The following is a 7,193-nucleotide window of genomic DNA, read 5'->3' as shown; positions in this document are numbered from 1 at the left end:
GACACATATGTGTGTGTATGTATCTATCTATCTATATATATGTATTTATATAAGGGTAGAGAATATGTAGTGTAACTAAGGAACTGATATGTAAAATAAATGCAGTGAAACATGCATAAAATCATGTACACACATACGTATGTATATATATATATACATACATATATATATATATATATTACATACATATATTATATATATATATAATATATATATATTATATATATACATACATATGTGTGTGTAGTGTGTGTACATGATTTTATGCATGTTTCAACTGCATTTTTATTTACATATCAGTTCCTTAGTTACACTACATATTCTCTACCCTTATATAATACATATATATAGATAGATAGATACATACACACACACACACACACACACACACACACACATACACACCTTCTTCCCTTCCTTCCTGGGCGTCCAATAATACTATATTTGTTCCACGTCCCCGCGTTGTGTTTTTTTGTGTTTTCTTGTTTGGATTAACTTTATATATATATATATATGTATACGTACAACGCGTCATATAATCTCTATTTTCGATTGCCCGTCTGCATTATTAGTATTTAGTTGTGACCAACCCTGATAATAATGACGGACCATCTTGTGTTTCATTTTGGTGAGTCCACTTTTATGCTCTTATCCAATGTGGTTGTGGCATTGTTGCTTTTATTGTTTCAAATGTTACCCTTATTTTCGCTGTTGTGTTGTCTTTATTTTTGTTTTTACTACTTTTTACTTGGATTATCCCCAGGCCAAGCAGATCCAGGTTTTTTACATTTTATATCTATTTACTGTTATCATTATTATTATTATTATTATTATTATTATTATTATTATGATTATTATTATTATTATTATTATTCAGTAGTTTTATTTTTATAGCGTACTTTCACTTCACTACCGAGCGCAGCTCTGTGTGCCTTGGGTATGGCTGTGATTTGTATGATGCTCTGATGGTTATTGTATGGAAAGTGTTCAGCGTAGGATGTGTGCAGTGCCTAGTAGTGCAATTTTCTGTATGTATATGTGTTTGTAAGTCCTGTGTTTTTGTTATGTATTTGTCTGAATTTTTTTTATCATGCCTAATGCACCTACTATGATAGGAATTGTTTCTATTTAGATTCCACATTCTGATTACCTCTATTTCCAGGTGTTTGTATTTTGAAAGTTTTCTCCCTTTTCTTTCAGACACGTTGTCATCTGCCGGTATTGATACATCAATTAGAAAGCATTTTTTCTTCATGATCTCTGACAACTATATCTGGTCTGTTGGCCTTAATTTCTCTATCTGTGTGTATCGGCATATCCCAGATATGTTGCTTTCTCGTTTTCTGTGACCTTTTCTGGTGTGTGCCTTACCATCTTTTTTCTGTTGTTATTCCATAATGTTGGCATAGCTTCCAGTGTATGTAGGTTCCAACTCTGTCATGTCTGTGAATATATTCCTTCTTAGCCAGGACTGGGACCAGAGATAATATGATTTATTGTTTCTTGTCCATCTCCTCATATTCTGCAGTTACTTGTTATATTTCTTTTCATTACATGTTTTTGGTAATTTCCTGGTGGGGAGGCTTTGGTCTTGTGCTGCAATTAAAAATCCTCTGTCTCTGCTTCAAGTCCTGAGCTTCTCAACCATTGCTTGGTTTTTCTTTGTCTATTTCTTTTGCATTTAGTTTAGTCCAGTATTTACCATGAAGGCTCTTCTTGCCATCGTTTTTATCATGGTTCTTTGCTGTTCTATTTTTAGTTTGGATTTCATTTGTTTTATAGCTTTTGTTGTTTCTTCATCTTCTTCTTCTTCATATTTATTAGGTGTATGATTTCTTGTTTGCATTTGTCAGCTTCCTTAAATACTGAGAACAGTATTTTGTTTTGCCGTGTTTGCCGCTGTTTGTATCAGTTTTTCTTCCTTCTGAAGTAGGTATTTTTGCAGTCCTATGTGGTTATTTTATAGTAGTTTTCCAGCTGTAGAAGGCCTCTCCACCTCTACACGTTGTATATATAGTCTTTCTAGGTCATTTTGGGTGATGCATCCTAGATCCTGTCATTATTTTTCTTGTTTTCCTATCTATTTTGGTCAGTTCATTTAGTGTCCAGTTAAGGATATTGTAGCTGTACTTATAACTGGGACAGCTAAAGTGTTAATACCTATTATCTTGTTTTTAGCATTGAGCTCTGTTTTTAGTATTGATCTAACTCGTCTATAATATTCTTTTTTATTTTCTCTTTCATTTATTTGTGTGGTGTGTCTTATCTAGTTCATGGATTCCTAAGTATTTGTAAGTTTGGCTTTGGTCTAATTCTTTTATTTCATGGTTTTATCTATGTGATGTTGCACTCTTAACTAGTTTTCCTCTTTCAGGGTTACTTTGGCGCATTTTTCTAATCCAAATTTCATATCTATTTCTTTGGTAAATCCATGAACTCTCTTTAATAGTGTTTCCAGCTGTTTGTCATTTGCAGCGTATAGTTTTAGGTCATCTATATATAAAAGGTGGCTCGTCGTTTTGCCGTAACATTTATATCCGCATCTAGTTCTATTTAGCATATAAGATAGAGGTGACAGTGCCAAGCAGAAAAGGAGTGGAGAGAGCGTGTCTCCCTGGAATATTCCTCTTCTAATGGGGATGGCTTTGGTTTTCATGAGTCCCTCTTTTGTTTGGAGCTGTAGCACTGTTTTCCATTTATTCATAGAGTGCCCTATGAATTTTATAATTGTTGGTGCTACTTTGTTAATGGCTAGCGTTTCGAGGATCCATGTCTGGGGGGGGGGGGCTATCAAACGCCTTTTTGTAGTCGATCCAGGCCATACTGAGGCCTTTCCTTCTTTCTGCGGCTGTCTTCAGTTATGGCTTTATTAATCATTAGTTGATCTTTACAGCCATATGAGCCTTTGCGGCATCCTTTCTCTGCTCTTCTGGAAACAGTTTGTTTCGTCCAAGTGCTTGTTCAACCTTTGCGATAACACTGCAGTAAATGCCTTGTACATTGTAGGGAGACAGGTTATTGGTCTGTAGTTTTTCTGGTTTTGCTGTCTCATTTGATTTGGGAATTAAGATGGTTTTCCCCTTCGTGAGCCATTCAGCATTGTCTCTGGCTCTGCTAGTATGTTGTTAAAAGTTTTCAGCCAGCTTTTTTGTCCATTCTGTTAGATATTTCAACCAGAAGTTGGGGATCTTGGCATGCCCAGGTGCCTTCCAGTTGCTTAGTCTTTGCAGTGCCTGGGTGACCTCTTCAGTTGTTATGGGGTTCCAAAGTTGCTCAGATGCTGAGTTTATTATTTTGATACTCCTTTTTTTTTTGGTTGTTCGTTCGCCGACCATATTTCTCTCCAGAATTCTTCCACTTCTTCTGCCGTTGGTGCTGCAGTGATTTCTATTTTATTTTTGCCAATTTCTTGGTAGACCTTTTGGGGGTTCGAGTTGAACTTTTTTATTATTATTATTATTATTATTATTATTATTATATTATTATTATTATTATTATTATTTTCTCTTTATGATGGGAAAATTACGTAGAATTGTGTGAGATTTGGTTATTGTTTCCAGCAGTTCATGCAACCACACAGAGGTTCTGTTGCCGTTTGTATTATAGTTGCTGCTATGTAGTTACAGGTCAAGTTTCAGAAAGCCTTTTTCACTTCGACTAGGTTATAGGGTATTTTCAGTTTGTATTTAAGATGGATTAGTGGTGAAGTGAAGAAGATATGGTTGTTATAGTTGGCGACCACTAGTGATGAGTTTTGTATGCTGTTATGACTATAGTGTTTGCTGATATTCAGCTCTACGTCAATGTTAATTGAGAATACCAATGACGAAAAGCGTTCTAGTTCGGCCCATCCTCTCTTTTGCTATATGAAGGACTACACTGGTCAATTTGTAACATGTGAATTAGCCTGATTTTGTTTTGGAGACCAAGAGTCCTTCAGCAGTGGTTGCTGTGTGTGGTGATTAAGGTAGTTAGGTCAGATCCACCACAGCAATGATCAAAATTGTTCCAGCCATGACGATCACGTATCCTTCTGTGTATCAGAATTTCATTATCAGTCGTGCTTCTTTTATAGTTTTAAGAGAGCAGTGAGAAGTCAGTGCAAGATTGTCTAATATCAGTAGATCGAGCAACCAAATAGAAACTATTCTGTTGTTGTTGTTGTTGTTGTTGTTGCTGTTGATGCTGTTGCTGTAGTTATTATTACTATTATTGTTGTTTTTTATAAGGTTGTAATTTCTATGATCGTAAGCGTCCAAGGTCTCACTTTAAGCTGTTCAACTTGGTTCTCAGGTTGTCGTTCCTTCTATAGGGATTTGACCCTTATTTATTGTTTTCTTTTCAAGAGCTTGCACAGCGACAGACGCCGCGCAATATATAAAGTTGTTCAGATCACTTCTGTTTTAAATGTAGGTTTTCATTAACAGTTCATCCATCTTTTTCGCTACTTTATACAATCTTCCACTATCGATTCCTCTGAGAGTTGGTATCATCATCATTATCATCACCAACGTCATCATCATCGCCCTTGTCATCATCATCATCTGGTTGAATCGTTAGCACGCCAGGCAAAATGCTTAGCGGGATTTCGTCCGTCTTCGCATTTTCAGTTCAAATTCCACAGAGGTCCACTATGCTTTTCATCCTTTCGAGTTCGATAAAATGAATACCAGTAGAATACCCATCGTGAGTACCCGCCTGATAAAGGTACACCAGGCACATGTGTCACAACCATATGTGCGCGACATGGTAATCTCATATCACAATAAACAGCGCATGGCCTTGCAGGTGGGTCCCAGTTAAAATTTTCTTCAGTTTGGGTACCCTGTCTCGCTCAAAAGGTCCCTGAATAAGGGTTGTTTAAGGATGTTGAACGAAACACCCATGTTTCCAGAGGTGAATTATTCAAACCTCAAAGAATCCCTCTCAACACATGGCTATGATGTTCCCCCACTACTTCTGTTTTTTGTTTGTCCTTCAAAAGGTTACTATATCCGGCCTTCGGTGCACTAAAACCTTGTCTGTCTGAAATTCAAAGTCCCTGAGGATTTTTGCTTTCCCCTTTGTGTCCATCACCTTTTCTGATGTATGTTGGTACCAAGCACCCATAACTTCATATCCATACTTACGACATAGTAGCCAGTGGATGTTTGGGGCTATCTTGTCGAGTCTACGCTTGTACTCTTTCTCCGCAAGACTTTCACAAGCACTATAAATGTGAGTCACGCTTTCGACTCTCTTCCCACACATTCTACAGAGGTCCATTGCACTTGTGTGGTATACTTTTTCACTGAGCTGGTTTTCAATGCTTGGTCCAGGGTAGTGATAATTAATTGGGCTTTCAGTACTCTTTTTTAGCTCATCCTTGTTCAGCCACCTTCATGATGCTCCGTGGTCTTTTAATTTGTTAGTTTCACGGTGGAACTGACCATGTAATTCAATACGGAGTTGGGTTTCTTCTCTGTCGTGGGCTGTTCTTGATCGGAATTCATGAGCTCACAGAAGTCCATTTTGTTAACTTCTTCTTCTTCTTCTTCTTCTTCTTCTTCTTCTTCTTCTCTTCTTCTTCTTCTTCTTCTTCTTCTTCTTCTTCTTCTTCTTCTTCTTCTTCATCTTCTTCTTCTCTTCTTCTTTCTTCTTCTTCTTCTTCTTCTTCTTCTTATTATTATTATTATTATTATTATAATTATTATTATTATTATTATTATTATTATTATTATTATTAATAATAATATTATTATATGTTTGACTTTTGCATGTATTTGTACAAGTTGACTCACCCAGAGACCTCAAGAGACAACAAGTTAGAAGTTCATGTTGGTGTTATGCCTAGGGTGTCATATATATGGTTTTGTACATAGCATTGTTCTAGAGAATGTTTAAGAAAATATATGAAAGTTATGAGTTTGTTTTCAAAATTTGAGATTACATAGACATGTATTTTTCGTAGGATATGGACAGTTCACATAAGTACTATCCTTTTGAATTTCTACCATTTTGGGGTTTCCTGGTATCTGAACTAGGTAACAATCAGGTTTTATTGGAACACTTGGAAACTTACATGCATAGCAGGTTTGTTACCTGCAGCCTACAGTACCAGGCTATTTGTTCTGTTCAGCTATCAAATACATTCCTGATGATTCTAACCGTACCAAGGAGACAAACCTTTTGTAACAGCTCTATCGGGTACTCTATTCCGATTTCCTTTATATTCCTCTTGATACCTCCTGATATAGTCCCCAAGGACACCACAATAATTAGCACTATCTTTCCCTATCTCAAAGGCTTGTATATGTCTATTTTTTCGCCTTTCTTTTTGACCATTCCAGGATTAAAAAGGCACGTAATATCATTTATATAGTACATGTAGTTCACCTTGTCCACCACCACAGCACCTGGTCTGTCAGGATTGGAAAGTCCCACAGGACTCTGCCACTCTCTGTGGTTTGTACTCATAATATTCTTTGCTTCTCTCTAGCTCCCACTTTTCACATAGTTGCTAATGTTACTTTTTCTGGTACATTATCGTGTCGCCACAGCTTATAATGGTTTTGGGCTAGTCTAGGCCATCCGCTCACGATATGAACAATAAAGCTTTCTCCACTCTATTATAGATGCAGGACACTTGCTCATTCCTAAGGTTGACCCTTCAATTTGTGGTCAGAAGCTGGTTTTGTGCTGCCGGCATGTTACTCTCAGTTCTTTGTTTCAGTGCTCCTTTCTTCATCCGGACCCACCTGTTTTCCAGCAATTTCAGTTGTAGTTACATGTAATTGATTGTGTCACCTCGTTGCGTAGAGCTCCTTCATGTCCTTTTTGTACTTTCTGTTAAGTTTTTCCCCTTTTCTTTGCTTTCAATACACCTTCGTCTTTGGGATAAGTATCTCAGTAAGCTCCCAAGTTCGATATGTACGCAGTCATCCACAGTTATCAGTCCCCTATTCTCGCTTGCTCTCTTCATGTATAGACGATCAGTATCTGCACTTGGATGATGGGCTCCGTGCATTGTCAGAATTTTTCTTATCTTCACGTCCAACTCCGTTAGTTCATTCTCGGCCCACTTCAGAATTCCAGCCCTATAACGAACCCCTGCGACTACGCGCGAGGTTATTCCCGAAATGATATTTAATGATGTTTCTGGCACTCAGCTTTGAATCCAATTTTCCCTCAATCGCAACATATGCTTTATCTTT

Source organism: Octopus sinensis, linkage group LG17 (genome assembly GCF_006345805.1).
Source record: "Octopus sinensis linkage group LG17, ASM634580v1, whole genome shotgun sequence".
In the NCBI taxonomy this organism is placed as follows: Eukaryota; Metazoa; Mollusca; class Cephalopoda; order Octopoda; family Octopodidae; genus Octopus; species Octopus sinensis.
The sequence above is the reverse complement of the archived record's forward strand: the minus strand, read 5'-3'. Positions refer to the sequence as shown.